This window comes from Pleurodeles waltl, chromosome 6 (assembly GCF_031143425.1).
Source record: "Pleurodeles waltl isolate 20211129_DDA chromosome 6, aPleWal1.hap1.20221129, whole genome shotgun sequence".
Classification (NCBI taxonomy): Eukaryota; Metazoa; Chordata; class Amphibia; order Caudata; family Salamandridae; genus Pleurodeles; species Pleurodeles waltl.
In genome coordinates, this window is record NC_090445.1 from 1469358290 (window position 1) to 1469375697 (window position 17408).

Genomic DNA, 17408 nt, shown 5'->3' on the forward strand with positions numbered 1-17408 from the left:
TGGGTCAGGGCAGGCTTTAAAATGGGACAAACACACCTGTATTTAATGAAAACACAGAAGCAACAGCAGAGCTCCAAAAGGAAGACATGGAGGTGCTTTTCATCCAGCATGCACGCAGACACAGAACACAGGACCAACAACAGCAGCTTCCACAACACCAGCAGGGACCCCAAAGGCAACACAGAAGGCAGGAGAGGATATTCCGCACCAGGACAACCCTAATGGGACTCCGCCAACAGACATCATTCAGAGGTACAGTCTGAACTGGCAAGCCATTTAGCAGCTGCTGCATAACATTGAGCCACAGTTGGCACCCAGCTTGCAGACACCCGGAACCATTCCACCAGAAACCAAGCTGCTAGCTGTAGTACACATGTTGGCAAGTGGCTCCTTTCAAACCACTGGTGCCCTGGTTGCTGGGATCTCACAGCCATCATTCTCCGCCATCCTACCCAAGGTACTGGATGCCATCATCTCACTCACACCCCGCCACATCAGCTTCCCCAACACACAGCAGAAGCAGCAGGAGACAAAACAGGGATTTTACCAAATTAATGGCTTCCCACACGTCCTTGGTGCCATTGACTGCACACATGTATGCATTGTGCCACCTGCTGCAACTGAACATCTATACCGCAACAGGAAGCACACACACTCCATCAATGTGCAGGCCATTGTCGATCACTGGGGATTGATCACCAACATCGTGGCAAAGTATCATGGGAGTGTACATGATTCATTCATCTTCCGTCACTACACCATCAATCAACACTTCCAGGATGGACGATATGGAAATGGACTACTTGTTGGTAAGTACAGAAACCTACTTATGTACACACAGCACAGCAACCCGCTAGGACACCCAACACATACACCACAACATTGTCACGTGAACAGGAACACACTGAGGTTGTGACACTGCTAGGCATGCTTGATATCTTCACCCAATGGGAGACACACCTAGGGACAAATGACCGTTCCAAATAACAACTGATGCCACTCCAGAGACACAAGGGAAACATGTAAAACAATACAATGACAAACACATGGCTCCAACTGGCAGTACAACTTGGAAGGTTAAACTTTCAATATCACATCAATAACACTCAATCCAACACCCTTCAAATCAATACATACTGTGTAAGGGGTGTGTAATGTTTTTTGCTGCAGGTCAAACACCATGACACACATAGCATGATGATGGCTACAATGAAGGTCATGTGCAATCATTGAGGCTGTTCCAATATCTCACATCACTCCTGCTCTCACATTGCCCACTACCAAAAAGCAAGTGGACTGTGCGAAGAACACATCTTGATGGGACAACATTGAAAGTGTACATTCCTACACATACGCATTGCGACAAATTAACACACACACACACAACAGATGTACTGACATTCTGAAACTCTAAATGACAACCTCACAACCAAGTTAGCCATCGGAAACTGAACATGTTCAGTAGTATAGGAACACGTAACAACTTGAGTCGACTTAGCAAGGACAGAGAAATAGGTCTGCAGTAAACTTGTCACATATGTGAAACGTGTGTATAGTCAATTGTTAACACGTCAGTGCTCACAACGTACGGAGATGTATTGCACATTTTCACCTTGCAAAATCTAAGGGTCACACTGATGGTTAAATTAATCTATTGCATATACCAAATTGTACGGGATGTCCAGGGTACATAGATGCAACCGTGTTACCACCACTGTTGAATTGATTCTGTGTATGGACTATCATCTCACCCCCAGTTAAGACACAGGGACACCTGCATCACAAGTCACATTGCAAGGGAGTACACACTGTACTGCAACTCTCAAAAAATACTGCTGACATCGGGTCAACAGCCAAACACCCATTCAGATAAGGAAACAACCCAATGCTGATGGTACATCCTAGAAGCCTAGGAATCCACACAATAACACAAACACCAATGAGTCACAGACAACACAAGAGAACTACTGCCTTGCAAGGTGATATTTATGGGGCAAGCTACATCAACATGTTCTCGCTCATTTTCTCTTTCAGCTGATCAGGGGTATGGGATCCAGTCATGGATTATGACTCCATTTGCCAACCCAAGCACTGCAGCAGAGTGTGCCTATAATGAGGCACATAGGAGGACACGCACCATAGTCGAGAGGGCCTTTGGCATCCTGAAGTCAAGATTCAGGTGCCTTGACATCACCGGAGGCAGCCTCCAATACTCACCAGAAATGGTGTGCAAAATAATTTTGACCTGTGCCATCCTGCACAACATATGTGTAAGAAGGAACATTCCCCTATATGAACCCGACCCACACATGCCTGAGGAGGAGGAAGAGGAGGATTCTGGCTATCAAAATGAGGAGGGCCATCCAAACACAGCTGCAGGATTGCGTCGGAGACAACATATTGCCCAACATTTCTTTTAACCCTGCTCACCCATCACCACTGTCTTACCATATGTAAATGAATACCTATACTAATCACCACATCATGGTCTGGATAATAATTTATGCATAACATTATCTCTAACTATCAACTTCAGAGTGTAGCCTCATGGAGCATTGCTGAAGTACCGATTAGGAGTCAGAACATTGCTAAACTAGTTAGATGCGTATGAATGTAAATGTACAGCCACATTCACTCACACTATAAATGACATATATCCTGTACATGTCACATTTGAAGAGCAATAGCAGAGGACCACACCTATTTCACACATACATGTTGGCAACATGGTTCATTGCAGCATATGGCACACAACTAAGACACCATCAGTCAATAATGGAATAAATGCATCATACATGAGGCAGTGGATGTGCTATTGCATTAGTAACAGGAATGTATGACCAGACCCTTGACAGCAGTAACTGTTACATCACCTAACTTTGCAAGGACTATGTGTGACTAGATTTCCACATAAGCAGCAAAGTCATAGCACAAGTGCCCCAGGTATGACTAGCATTGCTCACATGACACCCCCTGCACATGTCAGCCCATGTCCTAAGTCCTGACACACCCATGTTCCCGGTCTCACATCACCCGCCTTCAGAGGTCCCTGGAATGGGAATATGTGTACCCAGATAATCCCTCCTCTACACACTCCCAGACTCACAATGTAAATCCAGTGTGCTTCCCCCTTTAGTATAATATGCCATAGTCATTGTACTTATGTCTGCATGGACGGCATGTTAAATAATGCACTGGCTTGTAGTTTCTACGACCTGTTGTCACCTGTACAGTGATTCCCATGTGAAAGGTACTATTGGCCCTTTGAACTTGAATCTCAGATACAGGACTTGTGAGAGACTGATGCTGCACACACCTGTGAGCACCTCCATGGAGACCAGCCATTTGAACATGCACTGCCCTTGCAGATGCTTGGAACAGCATAGAAGCTGCCATTTTATCTATAACACTGTTATGCCTTGCCGTTTAACTCAGCTGTGTAACACAGCCCTTGGGTTAATGTGTTACCTTCCAAAACACAGGACAAACACAGTTTTCCATTTCAACTGTCTTGTTCCTCCTTTGACCAGTCTCAGTCTGACCACTGTGTATTTACCTTGTGAAATGTCTGGATCCTGATTGACCCTGCATCCTGTTAGCCTGACTGGCTCCTGTCTTTGCGTTACCCTAAAGGTTCCTTGTGGCTACATTTGTATCATAGTTGCTTTCCCAACCCTCATATTCCTCCTAGGGTATTGTGTCAGGTGGGTCTACAATGCATACTCAAATACATTGTATAGCATAATCTGTTTATTTATCATACCATGGGTGGGAACTTGTCTCCAAATACCTGAATCATGGCCTATCCCTTGTCTTGTTCTCATGTATGCATGAGTGACACATTGTGACAGTGTACCATGGCTGTCTGCAGGGATTGGGTATGGTGCCTCCAGCAGAACCACCAACGTCAGATAATGTGCATAAAATGTCTACGCATGTTAGGACCCTGACAGGCCACACGCTGATTCACATTGCTCCCAACATATTGATGGGGCGTGCGTGGTGAATAGCTGTGAGATTAATCAGCACAGAGGCAATGATGTTCCCAGATGAATAGGGAATTTTAGAGGCCAACCTGTGTACAAATGTTGGGATGACACCTGCCGGTACAAGAATCCTGAGATATTAACTTTCTCAGCACACCAAGGTTGCCCCGTTGACAGTCTCATAACACATCTGCAGTGACAGGGTTGGACCATCCTTATGTGGTTTCTCAAATCCTCATCGGCTTTACTTCTATTGATCTGCGAAGGATACTTTGTAGATACAGGAAATGGCGCCACAGACTCATGACTAGACCTGCACGTAACTGTGACAACATAGACCTCAATAATTATACAGGCTAAACATTGGCCCACACACATGAACCAGACACCTCTGTGCATTTGACCACTACAAATATGTGAAAACGTTCTGCTTGGTCTGCTGGTCCTCCACTGCCACAGGAGAGACATGGATCAGTTATATGACCTCAACTGTGGCGTAACATTACAAATGTGATTTATATTTGGGTCTCCGTGTCACAAACACGGTACCCACATAGTATGTACCCATGCCTGACTCATGGTGGGTTAACAAATAAGTGCCTAGGAAGTAGTATCCAACTTTCCAGGACATGTGATGGCCAAGTTTTGGACCATTCACATGAACAGCCGTCTGCTATCTATCCAGTGCATGCTTTGTCATTTGTGGTGTTTATGTTACAAAAAAATCTAGAAAGTGCACATAGCAGTTGTCACTACATGTATGACTAACACATGTCCTCTCTCATTTCCACACTGACTTGCATCTGAGGGTTGGACACATTGACTCCACATGCATACAAGCATTTTGCTAAAATGCATCTTTTGATGGTCACACAGTGGGTCAACAACAATAGTAGTAGCCAAATCACACACATTGACCCATAGGCATTGAGTTATTGTACTTATGTGCATCGCCTTGCTATCCTCTCTTGATGCCAAACATGCCCAAATTGGGTAATATATATTTGTAGCCCACATGTTTGGCCATCTATTGCGTCAGTGAAGAGTGAAAATCCTGTACACCAAGTAGCGGCTCATGGTCCGCAGTAGTATGATCTGTCACATGTGCCCATAAACTGTAATGCCCAAAGTGGGTGCAATCAGCCTATCTCTGTATTGTCACAACTGTCATGTACCATTAAAATGGAAAAATGACCCAAACCCAGTTTATGTCAGAAATTTTTACGCATACGCGTCAAAAAATGATGCACATGCGTCTAAAAATTACGCTTATGCTTTGAAATGTGACGCACAATGCCCTGAAACATCCATTGGCCCTGAGCGGTATTTCCCACAGTGTACCCCCGGAAATTGGTAAGTTTGAAAATTTTTTGCACCATATGGATGCGTTGTTAATTCTACTCATGTGCGTAAAAAAAAAATGACGCGCAGACTGTAAGCGTCATAATATTTTGACGCATAACAATAAAAACGCACCGCATTTGAGGCAGGAAGTGATGTAATAGGATAGCCTATTTACAGAATTGGTACAGTGGGTGTACTTTCATTTTCACTTTGCAGTCTGTGATATTTCCTGACTGTGTGGCTGTGTCTAGAATTGTCTCTCTGTGCATTTTGTGATTGTGTCTCCAGTGTGGTCTTTAAATTGTCTTTTTGTGTTTCATAACTGTCTGCGGTATCCTGAATGAGTGTTTTTGTAGTCATTTGTGTTGTCAACATTTGTCTTTGTTGTGTTGGGAGTCTGTTGTGGGTAGTGTTAGTTTGGGTATACTTGGGCTGTGTTTCTAGTTTTTTGCATTTTTCCTGTCCTACTTTCTCTCTATTCTCCTTTGTTCCCCTTTATCCCTTCTTTAGTTTTTCTGAGATAATGTTGGGTGGGCCTCATCTTGGAAGGATGGGAGAGGTGGGTGGGTTCATTTGGCTGGTGTGCCATTTCCTACCCCTGATGATTGAGGAAGGTGGTTGTGTGATCCAAGGTTATCACACAGAGGCATGGAGGCTCCGGTGGGCAAAGGTGTTGCACCATCTGCAGAGGATATACAACACACCACGAAATGATCACCAGCTGAAGCACTGCCGGGCTGACCATGTATCCTGGGAGCAAGATCTGCTGGACCACCTGGGGATTGTGATTGGTGGCCCTGTTGGTGAGTACAAATCAGGGTAATGTGCACGTTTAAATACTCTGTAGTGACAGTAGCTGATTTTTTCATAATCTGCCGGCAATGTTTTTGAACATGTGGAATGCTAGTGAAACATAAAGAGCCATTTTTCTACTTTGTTAGCAGCGCAATTGCGACCTGTTTTGAAGCAAGAGCGGCGCAAACTTACAAAATACAATTGTATTTAGTAAGTTTGCGCCTCCTTTGTGTCAAACAGCAATACAAATGTGGTGCAAAATATGTTTAGATATGAGCAACAGTTGCCAGTGAGGTGTAGAAATTTCCAACATATTACCGTCATTTGTTGACGCAACAGCTAGACTAACTTTATAAACACAACAGGAGCCTGTAAATTAGTGCAGGCTTCACGTCAATCGATGATGGCAATGTGGCGCAAACATATGTTTCATGTGTGGTCGGTGAGCGTGTCAGGAAACAGATCATGGAAATCCCGAAAATTTTCTGAAATATTGTGTCCCTCCATTGTTTTCGGATACATGTCTGAACTGGATTTGGACACATACGTAACAAGTTATAGCTGTGCTCAGCTAACATCTTAGACTGATATTTGGAGTTTGTAGTGCCACATTTCAATTAGGGATGGCTGGCAAAAGGTATGCACATGGGTTCATATCTCTATGGTTGGTGCCACTCACCATAACTGTGGCACATCAAATGAAGACAATGATATAAATTGAGGGCTAACAACTGTCCCTGGCCTTCTGTACATTGTACCTGTGTGTCTAAAATTGGTCTTAGTCACAATGTCTGGGTGACTCACGGAAAGTGGCTTTGGCTGTCTCTCATAGATACACATGATGAGAGGAATACACTCCATGATTTTGTCTGCTCACTAATGAAGGAGCATGTTTGCTACCACATGATAGTCAGGACCACTGCATGTGTGCAGATATGTGTGTATCACTCACTGGAGTCCCTGGGTCTGTATATGTTTGGAGTGGTATGTAGGATGCAGTATCATCATGTCTGAGAGGTTTTACTTTCTGAGTTCATATTACACATAGTATTTGTATTTTGAATTGTTGTACAGTGCACAGACATTGAGCACATTTCTCCCTTCAATGCCTTACAAGTGGACCGGCACCCTACCTTATTGGAGAGGTGGCTCGATTTGCGGACCCAGGCATCTCCAGTAACTGTTGATATTTCTGTTATGTGTTGTGTTTGCTGATGATGTGTGATTGACTCCTGTGTGTTGGACACATAGCAAGGTGTGATACGCAGGTCAATCATTTATTTTGTTCCATGAGTGGAATATCATTTTATCACCATGTTTGAGTTGGCCAATCCTTATCGTATTGTCATATTTTGGGATTCTAGGTCAGTCCTGTAGGCACGGCAATGTGAATAGGGATGAGTCATGTGTATAAAACCTGAATCTGAAAAAGTAGCAGTGGACCATATTAGTGAATTAGTCAGCCAGTCAGACCCTGATCCTCCCAGAATAGGGATGCCAAAGTCTTACCCACAGACTTCAGCTTCCCTATTCACTAATCAACATGTTTGACTGTATGTTAAACTTCCTAGCACCATGTAGCTCCACATGTAGTGCTACGAGTATGAGGCACTTGAGTACAATGGCCTAGGTGTGCATGCAGCTCATGGCCAGAGGTGTGCTTGCATCTAGCTGTTTGTTGTAATTCATGGCTTGCTGGTAGTAAATGATGTGGACAAAGGTCTGCATTTCCAAAGATAAGTGTTGATGGGATTGTCCAAAGTTTGAGTGTATCGTATTTGGAGTTCATCCATACCTGTGGTGTGCTGGTCAAACCCATGTCCAGCTTCCCAAAGCTTCCTGGGTGTCCTTGTTGTTAGAAATGAATAGTTGATTTCCACCCCCGCTTCAGACACAGGCGTGGGGTTGTGAATAGTGTACCTAGGACTGATGATCCAAGTTTGGTACACAGACATGTAAATCAGTAAATCACTTGTGCAAACCTAGGATGCCCACTCATGATTAGCACATGCTTTCTATACTGGCAAGTCCATTTACAACTCGCAGATCTTGTGGCCCTAGATTGCCATCCAGTACATAGACATTTGTTGGCCTGGCAGTGGTGGAGGATATGCAGCATGTTTTTTACCTGACAACTGGCAGAACTATGATGCCAAAATCATTCCAGTTGTTACCCATCTTGCAGGGTTTGGATGTGCTATTTGATGATAGGACATTTGTAGGCTGGCTTGCCATGTACTTCTTCAGGGACTATCAGTGATCTGTATGATGATGTGGGCTGTTACAGATACTTTAGATGTAATGTCTGATTTACTTCTTGAGCCATTTCACACAATGCAATACCTAATGTTTGGTTTTCTATTTGTCTAAACAGGTGCAAATATGACTCCCATCCAGATTCGGGAGTTTCAACGTCGTGCAATGCAATACCGCCACATTCTTGATGTTCAGTCTGGGTACCGCAACATGGCAAGAAGATATCGCCATGAAAAAGCCTCCGGAGCGTGGAGGGCATTTGCACAAGGGGGCTCTTCTGTGTCTACCACAGCCAATACCACCAGCAACACCACTACCACCCAGGTGGCACCAACAGCAGCTGGGACCTTTACGGGACCATCAACTGCAACAGCTCCAGGAGCAGTCACAGCACAACCTACCCCACAGCCTACAGACATTGCACCGACAAGATCCCATACTTCCTCGGCTGGCACCCAGACCACCCCTGCTGCAGCCATAGACCCTGCAGCTTTTGCAGAGATGCAAAGGAACTTGGATCGTGTCCTACGAAAGATGACCAGACCGCAGCAGGAGGTGGCACAGGTCAACAGGCGGGTGCGTGCCATTAAAAAGACCATGAGGAGGGCCAACCTGTAAGCATCAACGCGGACATGATTTCCTCCCCTCCCTCCTCTTTCCTGGTTCTTAAACTTTGTGGGTTATGGGGCTTAGTGTTAGGTCAGTATAGGCTGTTAGTTTAGTTAGTAGTAGTGAGTTTTTTATTATGTGGGTGGGTGGGGGGCAATATTGGGGTTTTGGTGTTAAAAAAAAAGAAAGAAGAAAAATACAAAAGAAAATTAACAAAAAAATATATATTTGTTTAGTATAGGATAGTATGTGTTTAGGTTAGTATCTGTTGTCCTCCATGTGTCCCGTCTTATAAGGGGGATGGGGGCTGATGTTTAGATCGTTTCGTTAAATGTGATAAGTAAGTTTAGCTTAGGTTAGTTAAGGGCAGTTGTGGGTAATGAGTAGTTAGAGTAGATTAGGTTAGGTAAGGTGTTTCCCCTAGTTTTTCCATCTGTTTTTACTGTTTAATAAATATCTAGGTAACCCTTTACAGTACGTGTCAAATGCTTGTAGATCAGGGCCTTGCCATGAGTGAACAGTGTATCTTTTGTATTAGCTTTTGTCTCCCGTGCTGCAACCATGTCCCAACTGAGCTGTTACATTGGCAGCTACCCCAAAGCTACTTAGCTAAGATTCGGCCATTCATTGCACCCACCACTCACGGTTACTATGGATCCCAAAGTGTGGTTATTTCATGATGTATGTTTTCTATGTCACATACTGTGATTCCAGATTTAGTATTGGGGACACTGTGTTAAGTCTGCCTGCACCCTGATGTCCAAGCAAATCCTTATGAGGTGAGTGGGAGTATGCTCTCTTGTAGTATAGTGTACATAACTCACACATATCATTTGTTACAATGTTCAGCATGGTTACTTATTTGTATGGAAACTCATACACATTCCTTCATGCAGTTTGGTGTGTGTTAGGTTAAATTTGGGGCAAATGTCAAATACGAAAGTTTTCACTTTCAGCAACAATTGAAGGCAGTATTTTCTGGCTTAGGCTCCCTTGAGGAAGCGTTATTCTGTCCACCACAGCACTATACTGTATAGTTTCTATTTCCCTCAGAATTAACCCTCAGGAAGGGCAGTTGATGGTACAATCCAGACGACTGTGCATAGTTATCAGCCCACATTATTTCAGGGCAGTTGTTTTGACAATCTAAAATCATTGAAAGGAGGCAAACATCACTGATCTACCTCACGGTTGATGTGTCACATTACACAGAGACAAAGTGGTTGTGTAAGTGCTATTCATTTTTAAAGTGCTGTAGTGCTATATGTACATTGTCCATGATTGTGAGTCCATTATTGTGACATCTTCCATTGTGATCCTACACAAGTACAAAAGGACATGTCATTGGACTTGCTGGGGTGAAGTGTCAGACAGTGCATAGGGACATGATTTGCCAATTAGTTAGTGAGAGACAATGACAGGGCAGGCTTACAAGATAAACAGTGGGTTGCAGAACAGTGCTTGAGTACAGTTGTTGCAAGACTAGCATGTTACAAAGCACAGGACCTTGGTAATAGGTGGCCACGTGGCAGGGACTAGTGCTACCGGGTACTCTTACCTTTTGAAGGTGATCTGTTCCACGTCTTCATCTTCTGATGTGTGTGTAGTCTCCTCTGCCCTTGATGGTGGTGGTTGTGAAGGGGCAACACACCTCAGTGTTTGAAGACGTGGAGTTAGATATCCCGGTAGCTGCTAACTGTGGGGGTCTTAAGGGCAGTACTGCAGCAAGGAGGATCTGCTGTTTCTTAACAATAGCAGCTACATCATGGTGGTAGGCAGCCAGGTCAGCCCTGACAGGTTCAATGTTGCATTCGTGCACGCGTTGATAGGATTGCTGTTGGAGGTGTTGGGTCAACTGTTTTACGGCTGTGCTGATTTCCTTCGACCTTTTTTCGACTTCCTGCTAGATAGTTGTTTGCCCTTGCATAGCTGCTGCCTGTTCGTCAGTTGACACCATGCACGAACGCACCACCTCTAGGATGGCTGCCATGTTTTCCATTCCCACCCACACCTCCTTGGCCAGCTCCTGCTGTACTCCAACTACAATTCGCTCAAAGCTGGTGCCAGTGTCGTCAGAGTCCTCAGCTATGTTGGAGCTGGCAGGTTGTACAATTGGTGTTGTGTGCGGGTCCTCTGTAATGGCTGCTAGTTCTGTGCTCCTCCTTGTGACTGAAGGTGGGGTCTGGAGGGTTCCAAGGACTTCTTAGAGGGTCTGCTGGTTGATGTTTGTCAGCTCGTCATCCATGTCATCAGGGTAGTCCTGGACAGGCATATCCGCAGGAGATCCATCGTCCTCTGCAATGAAATACAGTACAATTAGTGTGTGTGTTTGGGCTTTGTAATGTGACATGCCTGCCTTCCGATTATTTTCATATTGTGATCTTGGTTCCTGTTCATTGTTCCTGTCTTTCAGATTGGCATTCTCCCAGGCCTACGCCCCACCTGCATGTCACATGTATTGTGGTCAGTTTGTGGACTTGTCAGCATCATATTCTCTAGATGTTGGTTCTGGCCAAATTGTGAATTGCCACCTTCTTGTCCTACTCAACCCTCTGTCTACTTCCATTCTCATGGTGAGGCCTTTCACTGGCTGTGGGTGCTCTGATGGCACTAGCACCACACTTAACAATCTGGAACTGCCCCAGTCTCTGATCTTTCACATCCACCTATATGTAGTTGAGATGTAGCATATACTATGTTTAGCATTGTTATGGCACGATATGGATGTCAGCATTGGTAATGTGTACTGCTGATGTTGGGGAATGTGTGGTACATTGGATTGCACTGATAGTCGTAGCAGTGTCCTATTTCCTCCTCTGACTGTGCAGGTGTATTTCTGTGACCAGTTACATGTGTCCTCCCCCTCAATGCTGCTGTCTGAGCAGTATGACATTTGGGATGTTGCATGATATCATTGGAGCTATAGTGACCCAGGCACAGGGTGGACCCTCACATATGCAGTATGGGTATAACACTAGTGCTGTGTACCTCCTAATGTTAATGACAATGGGTGAAGTTAGTGGCAACTTTTGGCAATCACATTTGACAGGATTGGAACATTTGCCTTGATTTCAGGGGATTGATAACGTTGTCATCCTGAACCCTCTAATTTGGGTGTTTTAGATCTATGGGGACGTTACTGCCATTAGCTACTTGACCTGCACACACAGCAGAGGTGGTAGTGGCAAATGTTGTCAATGTTACATTCCACTTGCAGGTATGGCCAGAGGTTGTTAATTGGGCCCTAGTTAATGTAGGGAGTATACTGGCTGACGTGTGACGGGCTGCCAGTTTTACGTTGTACCCTGCCCTCCTTGCCTGGGTTTACCTTTGCAACATCCTTGGCATGGCAGTATACCCCCATGCAAAGGTTGGTTGTGTTGTGTAGTGGTGTGCCCCAGGTTTCCTCAGTACGGGCCATGCCCCCGTGCCGTGCCCCTTTACCTATTCCACTCCCTGAATATCATGACTTACATGCATTGTGCAGTAGGTATGTCCACCCCCTCGGTTGCAGTTAACATTAGTGCATTTTTATTCCCCATATGACTTACCCTGCATGTTCCTTGTCTCCTGGTAGTCTGCGCTGTCCTGTCCTTGAATCCCTGTGATGACCTCCTCAGGGATGACGGCTGTGACCATCTCCTCCTTGTGGTCCAGGGGCTCCTGTGGAGCTGGACTCCCACCTCCAGTCTGCAGTGCTGCCTTCCTGTTCCTGGCCATCTTTTCCTTGATCCTGCGTTTGCAGTCATGCCAGCGTTTCTTGGACTCAACTGTTCTGCATACTTCTGCCACACTGTTGATCTTGTCAACAATTTGTTGCCATATTGCCTCTCTCCTACTGATTGGCAACTTTGAGGTGTCAAACAGTTGGTACTGGTATTCCGTCACCTCTTTCACCAGAATTTCCTGCTCCTTTGCACTGAAGCAACACTTTCTTTTCTTCTTCTCCCTGTCCTGGGACTTGTGTGGGTCCTCCTGGCTGGTTCCTGGTCTGTTGTCATCTTCCTGGGGTCTGTCCAAGCATCTGGGATCCATTTTAGCTCTCCTCTGCACAATTTGCTGTGTTTGCAGTGATTTTTAATGCAATTGCATCAGAAAACGTAGCATATCCCGTTTGCGGTGTCATAAACCGGCTCACAGTCATTTCCGCAGCGTTAAAGTTGTTTTCCTTTACGACGTGACACAATGGTATGCGTAAAAAAAAAGACTCACACCTTTGGTTTGTGCAGCCGTGTAGTAAATGTCGTTAGCCGGCGGTAATATTTATGACGCAAAACTGCGTCGGCGCAGTTTTGCGTCAAAAGGTATAAATATGGGCCTAAGTGTGAGGGCACCTTGGCACTAGCCAAGGTGCCCCCACATTGTTCAGGGCAATTTCCCTGGACTTTGTGAGTGCGGGACACCATTACACTTCGTGAACTACATATAGGTCAATTTCTTTGTGTAGATTCACAATGGTAACTCCAAACATGGTCATGTAACATGTCTAAGATCATGGAATTGTCCCACCAAGCCAAATCTGGTATTGGGGTGCCAATCCCATGCATCCCCGGGGCTCCAGCATGGACCCCAAGTACTGCCAAACTAACTCTCTGGGGTTTTCTCTGAAGCTACAGCTGCTGCAAACCCTCAGACAGGTTTCTGCCCTCCTTGGGTCTGGGCAGCCCAGTCCCAGGAAGGCAGAACAAAGGATTTCCTCTGAGAGAGGGTGTTACACCCTCTCCCTTTGGAAATAGGTGTTAATGGCTGGGGAGGAGTAGCCTCCCCCATCCTCTGGAAATGCTTTGAAGGGCACAGATGGTGCCCTCCTTGCATAAGCCAGTCTACACTGGTTCAGGGAGTCTCCAGCCCCTGCTCTGGCATGAAACTGGACAAAGGAAAGGGAAGTTACTACTCCCCTGTCCATCACCACCCCAGGGGTGGTGCCCAGAGCTCCTCCAGTGTGTCCCCGACCTTTGCCATCTTGAATGCAGAGGTGTGAGGACACAATGGAGACCTCTGAGTGGCCAGTGACAGCAGATGACGTCAGAGACCCCTCCTGATAGGCTCTTACCTGGTTAGGTAGCCAATCCTCCTCTAAGGGCTATTTAGGGTCTCTCCTGTGGGTTCCTCTTCAGATACTAACCCCAACCTCTGCCTTTCCCTTCCCACATCTAGAGATTCCCTGTCTAAGGCCGGCTGATGCTGTTTAAGCTTCAGCCTGGCGTCTTCCAACCTCAGCTTTCTGAGTTCCCTTTCCATTAAGTTATCCTCAGGGTGGAGGCTTGGGAATTGTGAGACACAGAAGAAATATGGGAATTGGCAGAGAGAGACCTGTCCCTAACTGGCTTGACTCTGACTGGAGCCTTGCTGGGCACCCTCCTCCCCTACCTCCTGATCCTGGGATGGGCCAGACTGGTTCTGGTCACTTTCTAGGAGAAGGTTAAGGAGAAGATCTTTGGTAGGATTCTTACCAATTGCTAAACCGCTTTCAATGCAGAGACCCCTCAAACATTTAAAGTTTAAATTCCCATACGTTGCCTGGACAACTGTGGGAGTAAGCTCTAATGCAGACATGACAGAAAGGGTTTAGGACAGAGAGAGAAAAAGTTTTGAAACTTTTTAAAGAAAGGAAAAAACGTTTTCAAACTTTTGACAAATTTTGAAAGTTTTCAGAAACTTTTTATAAAGTTTTAGAGAACGGAAGTTAAACTGTTTAGGTTAATGTGTATATTCTGATGTATTTGGCATATGTTTTTCTTATGAAAAGCACCAATGGCAAAGTGGTAAAGCAGTTACAAGTACTTATCCCACAGCTGCACCACCAATGTAGGAGGCTAGCCTGGCTTATAGTGGGTACCTTGTCGTGCTTACACCTTGTGCCAGGTCCAGTTATCCCTTATTAGTAGATTAGAGGTGTTCTAGCAGCTTAGGCTGATAGAGGTAGCTATAGCAGAGCAGCTTAGGCTAAAATAGGAGACATGCAAAGCTCCTACCATCCTACTTATATCACTTAGCACTATATCATAATAGAACACAATACTCAGAATTACTAAAAATAAATAAAGGTAATTTATTTTAGTGACAATATGGCAAAAGTATCTCACAGGATATACTCCCTTAGGAGGTAAGTAATATACACAAAATATACACACAAACCAAAATCAGGTAAGTGAAACACTTAGAAAAGTAGTGTAGACACTGTAGAATACAATAGAATGCGATAGTAGACAATAGGCCTAGGTGCAACACAAACCATACACTACAAATGTGGAATGCAAACCACAAATGGACCCCAGGCCTAGTGTAGTGTGTAGAGGGTCACTAGGAGTGTAAGAAAACACTAAGGGTGTCCAAGATACATCACCCCAAGACCCGGAAAAGTAGGAGTAAAGTTACCCAACTACCTCAGAAAGACAGTAAAGTCGAGATAGGGGATTCTGCAAAGACAACAACTGACTGCAAAGCACTGAAGACAGATTCCTGGACCTGAGGACTTGCAAAGGAGGGGGACCAAGTCCAAGAGTGACGCAAGTGTCCAGGGGGCATGAGCCAACTAAACCCCAGATGAAGGTGCAAAAGGGCTTCCTGTGGGTGGAAGAAGCGGAAGATTCTGCAACAACAGAAGAAGCCAGGAACGTCTCCTTTGGTCAGAAGATGTCCCACGGTGTGCTGGAGGTTGCAAAGTTGTTTCCATGCAGAAAGACCGCAAACAAGCCTTGCTAGCTGCAAGAGTCGCAGTGGAAGGTTTTGGTTGCTGCCAGGGCCCAGGAAGGACCAGGTGGTCGCCCCTTAGAGAAGGAGACAGAGGGGGCGCTCAGCAATACAGAGAGCCCATGCAGAGGCAGGTAGCACCCGCAGAAGCATCTAAACAGGCATTCAGAATATCTGAACACAGCGGTCATCTCAGCACAACAAAAGAGGGTCCCACGAAGTCGGAGTGCAACTCAACGAGTTGGGCAATGCAGGACGGAGTGCTGGGGACCTGGGCAGTGCTGTGTATGAAGGAAGTCTTGCAAAAGTGCACAGAAGCCCTAGCAGCTGCAGTTCACGCAGTACACAGGATTACTGCCTGGCGTGGGGTGGCAAGGACTCACATTCACCAAATTTGGACAGAAGGGCCACTGGACTGTCGGGGACACATGGATCCAGCTCCTGTGTTCCAGGGACCACGCTCGTCAAGATGAGAGGACACCCAGAGGACCGGTGATGCAGATGTTTGGTGCCTGCGTTGGCAGGGGGAAGATTCCGTCGACCCACAGGAGATTTCTTGTTGGCTTCCAGTGCAGGGTGAAGGCAGACATCCCTCAGAGCATGCACCACCAGGAAATAGTCTAGAAAGCCGGCAGGATGAGGTGCTACAATGTTGCTGGTAGTCTTCTTGCTACTTTGTTGCGGTTTTGCAGGTGTCCTGAAGCAGTCAGTGCTTGATCCTTGGCAGAAGTCGAAGAGAGAAGTGCAGAGGAACTCTGGTGAGCACTTGCATTCGTTATCTGGTGAGAAACCCACAGGAGAGACTGTAAATAGCCCTCAGAGGAGGATTGGCTAAAGAGAAAGGTAAGCACCTATCATGAGGGGTCTCTGACGTCACCTGCTGGCACTGGACACTCAGAGGTGTCCATTGTGCCCTCACACCTTTGCTTCCAAGATGGCAGAGGTCTGGGACACCGGAGGAGCTCTGGGCACCTCCCCTTGGGAGGTGCTGGTCAGGGGAGTGGTCACTCCCCTTTCCTTTGTCCAGTTCCACACCAGAGCAGGGCTGGGGGGATCCCTGAACCGGTGTAGACTGGCCTATGCAAGGAGGGCACCATTTGTGTCCTTCAAAGCATTTCCAGAGGCTAGGAGAGGCTACTCCTCTCAGGGCCTTAACACCTATTTTCAAAGGGAGAGGGTGTAACACCCTCTCTCAGAGGAAATCCTTTGTTCTGCCTTCCTGGGACTGGGCTGCCCAGGCCCCAGGGGGGCAGAAACTGGTCTGAGGGTTGGCAGCAGCAGTAGCTGCAGAGAAAACCCCAGAGAGTTAGTTTGGCAGTACCTGGGTTCTATGCTGAAGCCCTGGGGATGCATGGAATTGTCCCCCCAATACCAGAATGGTATTGGGGTGACAATTCCATGATCCTAAACATGTTACATGGCCATGTTCGGAGTTACCATTGTGACGCCACATATAGGTATTGACCTATATGTAGTGCACGCGTGTAATGGTGTCCCCGTACTCACAAAGTCCAGGGAAATTGCCCTGAACAATTTGGTGGTACCTTGGCTAGTGCCAGGGTGCCCTCACACTAAGTAACTTGGCACTTCAGTGAGGGTTAGACATATAGGTGACTTATAAGTTACTTAAGTGCAGTGTACAACGGCTGTGAAGTAACGTGGACGTTATTTCACTCAGGCTGCAGTGGCAGGCCTGTGTAAGAATTGTCTGAGCTCCCTATGGGT